We start from the raw sequence: 15439 nt of genomic DNA on the forward strand, positions 1-15439 counted from the left end.
AACAAATAAATTATGCAACTCCATATTGAAGCCACATCCAAACATTATCATATGACTAGAGTATCACAACGTCCAGATATTGATATTCTCCAGAACATCAAGTAAATGATGTATGCATGCTAGGAATGCAACTCCATTGAGAGTTTTACGTTGGACGGTGCCAACCTCTCATGCAACTCCAAGTACCGGTACTAGTCATTGCACGATGGCGGTGGCCAGCCATTAACTAAATATGAAATGCATATATATGCATTTGAATGATCATGTATGCATAACTTCATAGTGAAACAATTATAATATAATAACCCGCAACCATCATCTCATAGCGACAACCGACATCGACATTATAAATAAATCCATGAACAATGCATATTATTGGTCTTGCTGTATTTTATTTGAAAAGAATGCAAGACATGAATATAATCATAGCATGAGCCACACCCCTACGTTACTTGCCTTTTCACTGAAGAAAATGATCTTGACGAGCGCGTCTAAGAACGGTAAAGACAAATATTCGTAACTAGTCAATAAAGAACACATATGTCATGTAAAGAATAAATACACGTCCCTACGTTTATTCGATCATACTCCTCACCTTTTCTAGTTGCAAAAGAAAACCTTAAAATAAGAATATATATTGCCAAACAGCCACATGTCTATTTTCAGGGCAGATACCTTGTTATTTTCATAACTATTTTTATATGGCAGCAAACTTTAATTCGGCCTTCTACTATTTTTAGTCTAGGACACAAAGTAACTGTGCCGTTTCCTACTAGTGTGAAAAGGTGTGAAAACAGCCGGACCTCAAATGCATAGTTCCCTGTTCCATCGGCCAATTTCAAAGTTTGTGTAACCTTTGGAGAGATAAAATAAATTTCCCCTCAAATCGTCATACTGCTTACTTTATCTGGATTTAGATTTTTGGCACCCTAAAGAAAAGAAAACAGAGATCTGACCTGCAATACACTAGACGAGAGAAACTGCAACTCATCCACATGACCAGTACGAGATCTCCAGATGATTAGCCCTAATCATCATCCTAAAGCAGCAAAGGTACAGGATCCCACATTTTTATTCATACCTCTCACGATCTGGCAGAGCTCTCTTTCCTGCCAGCTTTGTTGCCACGACTGCTGCTTGCTTCCAACGCGGCAGCAAGGGTCTGCACTCAATGAACGACAGATGGACTTGAGGCAGAAGCAAACAGCAGGGAAAAGGATTACAGACAACCTGAAGTGCTTCCCCACCGATCGATTCGCACCAACCAAGATGAACCTCAGCGACGGCGGCCACAGATGCTCCTCTTGAGGAACGATCCACAAATAACGTTGGTAGTGGCGACCCCGTCAGTTTCGTTTTTGTTTCTCCCTTTCCTCTTCTCTAGGTTGGACTCTAATTAGGCCTTTGTTTTCTCCCACTCTAAGCCCATTAGGCCTAAAGACAGGTTAATTACTTTTTTTCTGGATGTTACACTATCATTGTTATTATTTAACGCAATTGGCAACACTAAAGAAACCAGCTTGAGCCATTCCCTTAGCCTGTTACCTACTATTGCCCTCCTAAACGTCTTAGCCTGTCATTGACTATCGCCCTCCTAAACGAAACGTTCAGAGGTGTAGAACCTAGTACTTTTGCTACAAAAACATTTTTTGTCCTCACAATTCTGTATAGGTCTGGAAACCTCATCTATAACTGCATTTGCTCTATCCTTGTGTGCTCCCAAAATCTAGTTTTGTGTGCACTGTTAACCATAAATAACATACCTTGAAGCACTAGGTCCTTCACCTCTATCAGACCCGCCCCAAAAATAAAAATCCCCCGGCCTCCACACTATGTGGGTAAAAACTCTCATCCTTTACGTACATAGTTTCTTTTCGGAATATCCTGCCAAAGGCCCTCTTCGTTCTAAAGCTTAAACAACCATTTGCTAAGCAGGCACTTGTTTTGAGCATCCAAATTTAGAAATCCCTAAACCCTTCATACTTTTCAGCTTGCAAAGGATACTCCATTTAGCTAGTCTATCTTTTATTATGCTCATCACATTGCCAGAAAAAACTAGATCGATAATAATCTAACCTTTCTTGCTAGGCGTTGTATATCTGCCCATTCTATTTTAGTGTGTGAGGAGTGCTTGTATGGAAGCACAAGCAGATCTCAAGTAATGATGTTGGATTACTTTTTACATGATGTTAGATCAAGAAAAACTGTGTATCCAAATTGTTGACTTCTAACAAATTTTTAATTTGAGATGGTTTACATGTCCAAGTATTCAATACTAGTTTTGGGATCAGATTTGAGATGGTTACCAATATTGAATGGAGACAGAATCAACATCAAAGTTGTCATACTTGACAAGATCTACAACTTTGCAAATAATAACTTTTTCTTTAGAGCTCTTATAGTGTGAAATATGCAAATAAGATTCAAAATTGTATAGTTAAAAGAATAGTATCAATTGTATAATTATAAGTTTTGCATAGCTCAGATGGTACGGATGCTTGAGACAGCATGAACATTGAGGTTTTAGTTTGAATCATGTAAACACATATTTTGATTTTTTTATCACTTACCATTTCTGTGGTTTTTATACATGTTTTGCATGAAACGACGTGCCCTTGTATAATCACCACAAGTCGTTATATGCCTAGTATGTGTAGTTCCAGATGAATGTACGATCCATGAGTTTTGGCTTTCAGACGTTTCCTAATTATAATCGGCGTAATCGTATAATTGTAGACGTATTAATTAGATTATGGTTACAAATCCAGATAATATTAGTGATCCACTAACCCTAGTTTAGCTTTGGTTGTATCACCTGAGCACCGTGATGCTGTAGAGCCTCTCGCCTGGCCCTGCCATGACCGAAGACGGCCGGCGCACAGCCGCGCAGCGCCACCGTGCCACCATGGCCGGCGATGAGCCAGCTCCGGTGTGCCCGTGCCCTAACCACCTACCTCTGTCAACGTGGGAGAGTGTGAGGAACATCATGGTGGTGTCGGTTTCGCCGAAGAGTTCGCTGTCAATGAGCTAGCGCCGGTCAACTGCCATCCCCTATCTCGGTTTGACTGACCTATGGGGTCCCCTGACTTGTGGGTCCCTCGTGTCAGTGACTGCTGTATTAGGTTTTGTGTATTCTTTTCTTGATTTTTATGCTAACTTTGGAAAATGATATCTCGGGCTAGGAGTATCCTATTTGAGTGAACCAAATTTTGTTGGGTTCCTCATGAAGTGTAGTATTTGATAAAAATATAAAATGCACTATTTCTTATATTTTTCTAGGAGAATAAAATAGAGTTTGATAAATGCTTTTAAATGGTTTCAATCTTGTAAAAATGTGATTCCAATTTTGTTGGTCTTGTATTGTCATGTACTACCTGGGAGAAATATTGGTTGCACTGTGATCTTGCTGGAAATAGGAGATTGCTATTTATCTTAAATAAATGCTAGATTCTTGTGCTATTTTTCATGGTAAAAATATGTATCCATTGAGCAAGAAACTTTTTGTACAGTGCTCTTGTGATGTGATGAAGCTAAGAAAAATATGAATACTGTAGTTTAACACTTTGAAATAGGATTTCCTATTTATGCTATTTTAAGCCCTGCTGGCTTGTCATTTTGGTGTAGGATGCTATACTTCTTCAAATGTTGTGAAATTTATACAGTAGCCTATTGGAGACAAGTACATGCTACTGTAATTTTTGTGGAATTTTCCGTACACTTTTCCAAGATGTTTATTAATTCACCTAATTATCTAAATAAATTAATAAACGCATGAAAAGAATTTATTTAGGAACGGCCACTATGTTTTATAGTACTCATTTGATGTATGTTAACTGTTGGTAACATTGCTAGTGCTCAAAGTACTATTCTCGTATGTAGTGAAATATTATTTTCACTATAATACACTTATAGCGACTTTCTGGATAGATTTTAGAGTTAAGCAAATTACATGGTGAAGATGATGTTTGCTATAAATCTTGTCTATAACAAAGTTGTAAATAATTCACTTAACTAGCTTGTGTTAAATTTTCAGGGCATTTGGCCAAATAGTTTGTGAGTTATGACTGTTCAAAGTTGGTCTTCAGAACTTACAGTTCTTTGGAATTTCAGGACCAGATTTGATAAATGTGCCTGTTTGACCTTGTTAACTTGGGAATCATGCTGAGATGTCTAAATATTAATTGTAGACAATTTCATGATCTTTCCAGATTGCCTTGTTACATGTGTTTTGGGTCAGTGCAACTCCAGTTATGGGTTAAACTACCAGCTGCTGTCTGCAGCCCTAAATCTGTGAATGAAGTGAATAACTTGATTGCTTTATATGAGTTGATGTGATGATTTAGATGCTTAGGTGAATTAAAATAAATTGTGAGTTGCAGGTGCTAGACCTCTTATGGAAGATGAACAACTTTATCTTAGGTTTTTAGAGCTTAGTGAGTGTGTAGTTCTTCCTTTCATGAAAAGATATGCATCTACTCAGTAAAATAAATGTTAATCTTGAATCATCATGTCATTCATGTGTCCGTCTATACATGTGTAACACCCCATATGTTTGTCACCAGTTAAGCAATGGGATTTTAGCTCAAACATGACATGTTAAGTGGTGATGAAGGTGTCAAGATCAAATCTACAAGAGTGAGCTTCAACTGAAACTTGGACAACGCACCTTTGCTTACATGTGGACCCTAGTTAAGATTATGCAAGAGTAAGGTTAAACATGCTCACTCCATGTACATTACATCAACATGCATCCATCTAGACCAATGGAAAAGTTTCAAAGAGTTTGGAATCAAGAAGTCACATGAAATGATAAGTTATAATCTTTCTTGGATTGCTTTATTAAGTGAATGGAATTATACGTCATCAACCAAACCTTGCTACCTTGCCCAAACGACTCTAATTGAACTCTACAACAAAAGTCATGAAGGGTTCATGTTGAGCACATGTCAAGAAAAGGCCTCAATTGGTCGAAAACCCGAATTCCAGGGTTAATGAGATGCTGCTTTGACCAAGATGAAGAATTGGTTCAAGTACCAGATATGAAGTTTGACCTTTAATAAAAGTTGAAGTTTGAGTGGAGTAGAACAAACTTTGTTTTTGGACCATGAGCTAGATCAGCATGTAAGAAAGTCAAACGGAGACTCAAACTTTGAATCAGCAGCTATTTTTAGTACTTAGAATTTTTCTAAGTCTGGAATTCATAGTCATTGACATTGGCATCTCGCGTTCTCATGATTTTGTTAAGCAACGTGATCGGGTCCCAAAATAAAAGTTGGAGTATAGATTGTGGAGAAGAGCGTGCAAAAGGAGGGCACTCGTTGGACCTTGTCTTGACCATCTATTTTTGGAGTTTGTTAATCGTTGTCAATGCGTTGGCACTTGCTAGTTGACACTAATTATCCGCTGATCCAGAGCTCTAGTGACTTGGCACCTTAAATAAGAAATGTAGAGCAGTAGGAGAGCAGCAAACTTCATTTTGGGCCCATTGTCAAATTCGGCCCGTAAACTTCCTAAAGACGCGTTCCACGCCGGCCACTCCGTCGCCCACTAGGTGTTCATGGAAACGCCCTAAAGAAAGCCGCATGGCCTGTGTGTGGCAACCATGCATGAGCTCGCCCCCGCCATTGCCGATGTGTGCACCTGTGCCCCTGCGCCCTGCGTCGATGGGGAGGTGCTCTCTGTCCTCTCTGGCACTCTCTCTCACTCTCAACCCTCTCCCTCTCGCTCCGACCTCGCACCTGTGCGCGCGTGCTAGAGCACGGCCGCCATGGCTACCGCCGCTAAACTCCCTTGCTGCCGTAGCTCCCTCTCCCACAGCCCCTCCAGCGCTGCCACCGGGTATGCCTATGGCTCCACGACAGCCTCCCCAAGCCCTAGGCAGAGCCGAGACCCACCGTGCGCTTGCCGTTGCTGAAGCTACCGCTGTGGGCAGTGCCATCCTAGCGTTGTTCAGCTGCTGCGCTGTTGCTGCTTATAGCTTGGCTAGCTAGGGCCAGGCGTGGCCCCTCCTTGCCACCGCCGGCTGCTGCCCCGTCGGCTAGCCCTCCCCGCCGTCCTCCCCTTGCTCTCTTCGTATTGAGAAAGAAGAAGGACCACGGGCTTGAATAAGGGAGAATAGAGGGGGTTAAGTGAAGAATCCGTGACTCTTTTGAATAGTGCCGAGAAGGGTCGATTCACTGAAGTTTAATTTATGTTTCCGACAGGGACCACATTGCAAAAGTGTTTTCCTTTTCTTTTTCATTATATGCATATAATCAGTTGAACTTTGGAAAATCATAGTAAATTGTAGAAAAATCAAAAAATAGCAAATGAGGACGTTTTGGAATCCTTGTGAAATTATTTATGTAGTAGATCTATAATATGGCATAATTTAGTTTAAAGTGTTTGTTGTAAAAATCAATTTATGTAGTTAGGTTTTTAATACTAGTTATGTCTTATCTTTTTCATAACTGCAGTTGTGGTACTCAAATAAATGTGAAATGTTTATGGAGTGCTACTAAGGTCATGGTTGATGTCTGGAAAAAAATAAGAAGTTTAGGTTTGATGGTTTAAGATTTATAAAAATAACAAATGTTGTGGTTGTAGTGAATACCAAAGTTGTAGCTAATTTCATAATCTAGCTTGTGATAAATTTTCATGACTATAGGCCTTATAATTTAGGAGTTATAGATTTTACAAGTTCATTGTCAGGTTTTGCAGGCACTCTATATAGATCTGAATGATTATGTTGTTTGACCCAACTAAGCTTTGAATCATGTCTTGGAGATAATAGAAGAAGTGTAGCGCTTTTCATGAGCTTTCGAAATTGTTAAAGATCACTCCTTTTGCTGGTCTAAATCTCTAGTTATAAGCTTGAGAAGTTGCATGGCGGAATCTATCCAAGTCTGGACAGAGGTACCCAATTGTGCTTGATTGACCTTGTTAATCGTGGAATCACCTTGTGATGATAATAAACATATTTTACATAATTTAATAAGCTTTCTATAAAGTAAAGGTTCATGCTTGTTTGATGTCTGTAACTCTAGTTATACATGTTTGAAAGTACTACTACTTTTTTATCCTAGTTCGGTGCCGATCTAAAACATTGGCATGTGTGACCTGGTTAGCATTGGAACAAGTTTTTGGTGATAATAACAATGTTGTAGGCAATTCCATTAGCTTTCCAGAAAGTCTAGGGTCACCCTAGTTGGATGCCTATGTCTCTAGTTATGGTTAAAACAAATGACTATTGTGTTGCTATCTAGATTTCTATACATGTGTTAGGTGATTGTTTTAGCTTGCTCTTGTTTTGACTAAATATGTTGGTTAGTACTTGATCAATGCATGTGTGAAAATATCTGAACCTAAGTTCACTTGTGTGCCATGTCTAATATGCTTGCTATCCCTTTATAAAAGGTTGTCTAATGTTTAGTTAAAAAACTCTAGGTGCCTATGTCTTGCATGATCTTAGGTTGCCTTGAATGCCATTATGTGATGCATCTCATATTACCATTCTTCATATTCATGCACTTGCATCTTGCATCTCATCTAGGTACGCTAGATGAACCACGTGAAGAACGTGATGTTGGAGCCGAACCCAAAGACGGTGTATGGTGGACCTATTCCAAAGATGGAAGGACTAGACAAGTGCTAGGATGGGAGATACTCGCCAAGCGAGTATCATCTAACAAACACTGACCTAGTGTTGGATTCTAGGCAAGCCCCGGAGCATTCTAAGCCTCCTATGTTTTTATAAATATTACTTGAGTCCTTTATGTTTGATGCATTAGGTTATAAGAGTTGGTTGAAAACACTTGATGCATGAAACTACCTTGTCCAAATACATATACCTTTAACCCTGTGTAGGTCAAGGATCAAATATATGCTTAGCCATGCTTAGATCGATAAAAGTCGGGTGATTTCCTATCACCTGCGAGATATAGGTGGATACCAAAGCACGGTTAGCTATATTTGCTATTGTGGAAAAGAACCATGGGGTAATGTAAATGGAGACCGGGCAGGATGTCGAAAGAGAAGCAACAAGACATGGAGGTCTTGGGTGTGGATCTATCCCCGTCTATGTCGATTAAGGACCGTACCATTGTTGGCACTTTTGTCAAGATTGAACGCATGCCTATCATTTAGCTAGTCGGATAACTCATTCTGACCGCGAAGCCGAGTAGCTCAACTCAGGCCGGGCCCCGCTCTAGCAAAGTGCACACTCTGGATGGAAGTAAGGATGTGTGGGGAGCAGATCAATAGACCGTGGGCAAGCATGACCTAAGCGACCTAGTTCAGGACTGTGGGCAGGCATGGCTTGAGCGACCTGGCTACTGTCAGTCCCTGATTGTGCGGCGCTGGGTGAGCCTGCGAAATGTGGACCTGAGTTGTACCAAAGGTGACCTAAGGCGACTAATGATTTGGTCTACCTGGGTTTGTGTTAGGAATAAATTCCTAGCTGGTTGAAATTGATTCGAATCGCTGTCTCTCCCGGATAGTTTGAAACTTGGCTAGCCCCAACATCGTAGTAATTATATTATGGAATATGATGGTTCAGATAAACATGGAATTACTACACCGGCTATGGTTACTATTGTATGCTATTAAATGATATACCACATGTTTGGCATAGGTTAGTTGCTAATCTAGAGATGAATAGCTATAATTAACTTGATGACCAAAGAATATTTGTACAACTGAATTAGTCGCTTTTTATGCAAAATATTGTCAAGCTAGCACCACCTATAAAGCCTTGCATACTCTTTGTTGTCACTTTATTTCTGGTTTATGATGGGTAAGTCTAGCTGAGTACATTCGAGTACTCAGGGTTTATCCCACCATGTTGCAGGTGAAGTTCTTGGCCTGCTGGAGATGGTGGCTAACCACCGGTGGGCTCGGTGACTCTATATTTATTTCTCATCTATATGCTTTTATCTGAGGATGTCACTCATGCTATCAATGTATTTGGAACTTATATTAATGTAATCATTTGAATGCTATATTGTTTTCACTAATCGGTTTTGAAACCCCAACTTGTACTATTATTTGTAAACCCATTTGTAATATTATTTCCGCTGCAACTCTGTGTATGTGATGTGTATTTGCTTAATCACGCAATCTTGGTTGTGATGTTGATTTATAGAGGTCCTTTGTGACACTCGGCAGACTACCAGATTTATATAAGTGAAAGTATGCGCGTGTCAATGTGTTAGCGGGAATAGCCATACTTGATCTTGTATAAATTAGGCGGTTCTGTCACAGCTGGTATCAGAGCAAGATTAAACATAATACTGTCATGTACATAGTTAAAAACAAAGTTTTGTTTTAAAAATCCTATTTTGACTAAAACTTTAGCTACAGGCAAATTTGTCAAAACTAATTTGCATCACTATCCTAGCGACAGCCTCCTTTAGGCCCAATTAAGGACTACTAGGTGGCAATAAGTAAACTAACTCTAACTATGGGGGGTTTACTTCTTGTAATTTTTATTTCGTCGTCCATACGGCGTGCTATTGTATGGATGTCATTCACTTGCATGGTAATGTATGGATCACTATACCTCTATGCCCAGGTAAGAAGGTAAGTGGATGAGTGGCATGACCGCAAATGTGAGCGTGCGTTCGGGGAGAGCTAACTTTGATACGACTGTATACGCATGCTTGTATGTGTGTATGGTGCATATTTAATTGTGGGTAGCAAATTTAATGATTGGGTAGCTTTGATATAGAAGTATATATATATGGGTATATATATGGAAGTATTTAGCTTGCAACCTAGAGCCCAGACTCTCATTTCTGCATATATAATTGTGGGGTTGGGTTGAAATGAAATCCTTCTGCAGGAACGCTAACCACGAATGCGTAGATTGAATATAGTTGATGACTAGCTATATATCAAGAGAGTACGTGTTATGCCACCGACATAGAACGTGATTGCCACCTTAGGCTGGCAATTTTGTGAGGCCGAATAGGATGGTCATGCATCATGATTGTTCTTGTGCATAAATATGCTTCCCTCACTTTGTTCTAATACTAAGTAACTTGTGATCAATGTGATGTCACTATCTTCCCTATGTGAAGCTAGACAAAATGCCTTGTCCCATGCTACTTGAATAGCTATGCTTGAAGATAGTGTGTGATTAACTTCGCCTTGTATATTTGCTTCCAAAGGAAATAGGTGATAAGTTAATAGTTAGCAAAAACTTCACCCCTTTGAAAACTAAATTGCTAAATGTAAGTAAAACTTGTTTTGTAGAGATATCCACCAACTCAGTAAAAAGGAAATAAAAGATAACAGTACCTTACCACCATATTTCACATGTTTATGTGCAGTGGTGTTGTTGTAGGTGACTGCTTTGTTGTGTGTGAGTTTTGTGCTTAATAATAGTCGCTTAAGCTAATTGGATTGAGTGTTTCAAAATACTCGCTTAAGACCATGATGAAGGTGTGGATGCTCGTTATCTAGGTAGTGCCATAGCTATCACCCCTTTTGTCCTCGGTAAGCATACGAATGTTGAAGAGTGCTATCCTGGCCGGAATAGCATCCAAGTTTCAATAATCTCATGGTTGTCATCTCCAATTAAGTTCTCTCTTAGGAGCCTAAGCCTGTTCACGTGGTTGCTAGCCCTTGAACGTTTGCGCTACGAAGACCTTTATCCATGCTTTTGCTTGACCTTAGGCCCAAGCTTATGTAACACCCTTGGTGTTACGAGCTCGTTTAGCACCGTGATTTAGGCCTAAGACAAATTTTTGAAAGGAGTTTCTCAGAATTTTTGATTTAATATACTTGATGTGATAAGTGAATCCGGTGACCCTGTTTTGTGGACTCGAATAAACGGCCAAGATAAATTACTCAGTGCGTAAAGATATTTAGGAATGTCGAACGATGATTCTAGCGAACGGTTTGTTCTGTTAGATTAAGCATGAAAAGCAACTTTTATATATAAAATAAAATCTATTAATAAATAGAATGATATATATATAGCTTTGGTCTAGTGACATGTTTACGTTTACATATAGACTCATTTTAGTCCCTAGGATAAATTGGTAACGTACCCGCGACGCAGCTGCCCGTCAGGCCGCTTCATAAATTCACGTGAGTGGTGTGAAAGCACATTGTAGACGAGAGGTAGCATAGCAACTCTACATGCTTCATTTACTTTTTTAGCGCGGCGTGCATTGTACTCGCCTGGCATTGCTATTGATCACTATCTCATTCTTGTCATGGCTCTGCATTGCAAAGCCTCCCATCTAATCGCATCTAAACTGGTCCACTGCGCTGGGCATCTAAAAATGAGCACATGGTTCTGCTCCCTGCCCACGCTGCATCCTCTCATGTCCCTATACGTGCGCTGGCGCGCCGCTACCAGCCATGCTACGCTGAGTTGCCACTGCCTCTATTGTCCCGTCGAAATTATGATCTTGTCGTGGCGTCACCGTTTGCCTCTGCTTATCTCTACTCCTCTTTTTCACTCTACCAGACAAGCAGGTCAGGGCCATTACCGACTGAGCAAAGCATGCACGCAAGCACCTTGTCACGTACGTCATGGCCCGCTGCTGTCGTGGCGCTCCAAGCCGGTCAAGCCTCGCGCTACTTTCCTTCCCTCTCTTTTTCTGCTGCTGAGGAAGTGGCGTCCTAGTTCCTGTCCGCTGTAGCCGCCCCTTCCCACCACACGCGAGGGCACATGCCCCTCGGCCCCATGCTGGGCCTACTCCTCCATAGTGCCGCTCCTCCTGTTCCCCTACATGCCGGTGCCCCTCCTCGTCCTCCCCTGCGCTTGGCGCCCTGGCGTCCACACCATTGCCCTACACACCCGCACTCTCAGCCCTGCCTCCCTCATCCTTATTCTGCTGCTGCCATGCCGAGCAACTCGTGCTGGGCCAATTGTTCCTCGGCGCCCCTCCTATTTCCTCTCCATGAGCACACGACTAAGCCGCATTGCCCTACACTGCTCCCCTTTCGGGACAGCCACAACACCACTGCCCCTCCCATGCGCCCGTAGCTGCCCAAGCCTAGAGCACCGCCGTGGTCCCATGCTGCACCGAGCCATAGCGCCCACCGTGGCCACGCTCCCATCGCCAGCCACCATGCACGCAAGCTCCATGACCCACCCTAGCCGGACGCCACCCCTCTCAGGCACCCCTTCACCTCGGTCCACGCCGTGGCCAAGCAAGCCGGGTCATGGCCGCGGATCTCCCCGCGCCGCCTGTCGCCTGCTTCAGCGTCTGCTCCTGTGTCTCCCAACCATAGCTCTCCACGCCGCATCCACGCCATGGCCGTCCGTGCTAGTGCTAGCCCTCCCCACGCATGTGCCCTTGGCCCTACACTGGGCCTACTGCTCCTCAGCATGTTCGTGCTGCAGCACCGTCCCTTGCTTCCTTGCTGCTCGGCCATCGCGCGCGTAGGCGCAACCGAGCCCCCATGGCCCCGTGCTACTGGCTTGCCCATGCACCCACCTTGGCTGCGCCTTCCACCACCACGACGCCGTCAATGCACCCTGTTGTTGCGCCGCTCCACCTCTGAGGCTGCCCCTGTGTTGCCTGGTTGTGGTTCCACCGATGGGATTCGGCCGGAGTCCGTTCTCCTCTGTTGCTCTGCTCCTGGCAAAGGAATGAAGATGACAAGGGCATGAATCCAAGTAGAAACTTTGTACAGGGTTCTCGATGCAAAATATGTGACCCAAGTGAATAGTGTGTATGTCTTGTGGATTGATTTAAGAAACGTGCAGGGGCCACATTGCAAAAGTACCACCGCTGCCCTGCCCTGGCACCGTTGGTTGGCTTGCTTGGGCCATTGTGGCGAGCGTGCCGGTGGGCCGCCAGTCTGGCTAGCTGGGTCACTAGCCACGTGCTCGCCTCGGCCTCCAGTCGGCCTGCTTTCACGTGTTGGGCTCCCCTGCCTGGGCCATGTGTTAGGCCGTCTCACTGGTCGTGGACCGATCTGATAGCCGCTTGCCTTTTTAGCTTTCTAAAGCGATTGCTAATTTAGTTAGGAAATAAAATTGTAAAATCAATATAAAATTTTGTTGGCGTCCAAAAATGGTGAAACCAATTTTTGTTAGTCTCCTAAAATCATGATCTACCTGCTAGTATACTTTGTTCACATAGTTTGATAATATTCTTAGATGCTATATAATTAAATTGAGATACTTAATATTGTAAAAATATAAACTTGTAGAAATTATTGTGATAAATTGATAATAGTGTTGAATCTAAAATTTTTACGGTAGGCTCCTAGCAATATTAGGTACTCATTGTAATTTTTGTGGCTCTAGAATAATCAGTTTGCTAGGTAGCTAATGATGCTCTATTTTGAACAAGGATTAAATCGATAGAATGAAATAAAGAAACAACTTGGGACTATATAACTAAAACGATTGTTGGAAAATAATGTATTATTCGACAACATGGATTTGTAACCTAAGTATGTTGTCGTTAGAACTAGCTCGTTAACTTGAGAGGCGTAAATCGTATTTTACGAATCACGGTTGCAGTTGATTAATTTTGTCTTTGCATTGCATCGCATTGCATATCATAATAGGGACGTCGATGGATCGCGGAGTCATCAGGAGTTGCTAGAGAAATGGTGCTTTTGGGGATCGAGTCACCATGATGAAAAGCTAACTTCTGATTATATTTTTACCAAGGCAAGCCCCGGTGCATAACCCGTATTTTGCTGCACTTTAAATTATATTTGTGCATTTAGTTTTAAGGAGATGAATGAATCCCAATTGCATATATATATCTTTATCCGATGAGTCTTACTAGTATTATAGGATCGTGTAGAATGCTATGCTACAGGACTCAGGTAGAAGTCAAGTGATTGCCTATCACTCGCGAGAGATAGGAAATATATTACTGTATTATTATCAATTGGAAAATATAAATGGTGGAAAGGAAAAATGGTGACCGGGGCAGGGATATGGTTTAGGTTTTGGTGGGTGTAAGAGGTTCTGTCACCGCGGACACGGGGCATAGCTTGGTTACACTGCTTTCATTGTCCGTGTCGGTTAAGGACCGACCATTGCATAAGACTCTAGGCAAGTCACATACTATTATCCCGAGCACATACTTGGGTATGGGCACTTGGAAGACTTGTTGCTCTCTTGTCGTGGATCTAGCTCTTTCCGGACCGACTATCTTGGTGGTTTTTGGGTTAGGAGGTCCTTGCACCACACTAAGTTCGGGACTCAGGGGCGGGGGCATGGAGTCCCAGTTTGGACAGGGACCTGGACACCTAGGACAGGAGGGTGATGGGTTGGTCCTGCTTGTGCCTTGGGTAAAAGTGGGGCGTGTGTTTTTGGGGTACCCAGCCGGGGGCATTGATTCGCGAATCGCTAGGAAATCCGGTATAGCTTGTCGAAGCCCTAGCACCATAGTAAGAACTGAAAAAGGAAAGATGGAATGGAAAAAGGAAATCTGATTGCTTACCACCTGCTTGAAAGTAGCACAGGTGCTTACATACAATTGTTAGTTAATGAACTAATGCACTTCTAATAAAAAACGAATATAAGGACCCACATTTAGTAATGCTTCCTGCAGATGCAATAAACCCACAAGCCAGATAGCCTTGCATATCCTTGGAGTCTTTTCTTTCCTCCTATCGGGTAAGTCTTACTGAGTACAATTGAGTACTCAAGGTTTTATTTCCCCCTGTTGCAGGAGATAGGTGGATGCTAGAGCTAACCTTTGTGTGTGGATTTCTCCTGGTGGGCTCAGAGAGGATTCCTTTACGCTGCGATCGTAGTTTTTATTTATAACTCTCACTAAATGTTTTATCAATGAAAGTTTATAATCTATTGTCATAGTTTACATATCAATGCTTCATCATGCCATGAATAGATAATTATTTCCGCTGTAATTCTGATCACATGTTTGTATTCCGTGGTGACATTAAATTGTGCATAACTCTGATAACCTGCTCATATTCCCCTATTATAATTAGTAAATATTATACTCTGATGTTGTATTAAAAGTGATGTAAGAAATGGTTAATAATGATGTAAGTTTTATTCTCTCATTTGTGATCCTGATGGAAAAATGTGGATTTTTGGGTTCTCCCCTGGGGTATGCCCGACAAGACCGGGTAATTTGGTGTCCTCCTTCGAGTGCTTAGTGTCTAATGGAAGACAAGCACTCCTAGGAGGCATTAGATTAGGCGGTTCTGCCATAGCTTAGTTCCCTTGAATGCTTGCATGTGTCGTGGTTGCCCCACTCCTATGTGGGAGGACCTTGCTCAAAAATCCTTATCGAATTTCATTGCTCCTTTTCCTATAGACGATCTAGTGCAACGCTAATCGCCATCTACCCTTGCTTTGAAACCTTTTCCTTGTTGATCATGTCATTGCTTTATCAACTGAATCCCTAGTCAGTATTTTGGCTCTGTCCCTCAAATCTCGTTTGTTTTGTCTCCAACCATTTCATGTCTCTAGAGGTTTATTAGTCCTGATCTCATGTTGCTG

The sequence above is a fragment of the Miscanthus floridulus genome, chromosome 10, assembly GCF_019320115.1.
Source record: "Miscanthus floridulus cultivar M001 chromosome 10, ASM1932011v1, whole genome shotgun sequence".
In the NCBI taxonomy this organism is placed as follows: domain Eukaryota; kingdom Viridiplantae; phylum Streptophyta; class Magnoliopsida; order Poales; family Poaceae; genus Miscanthus; species Miscanthus floridulus.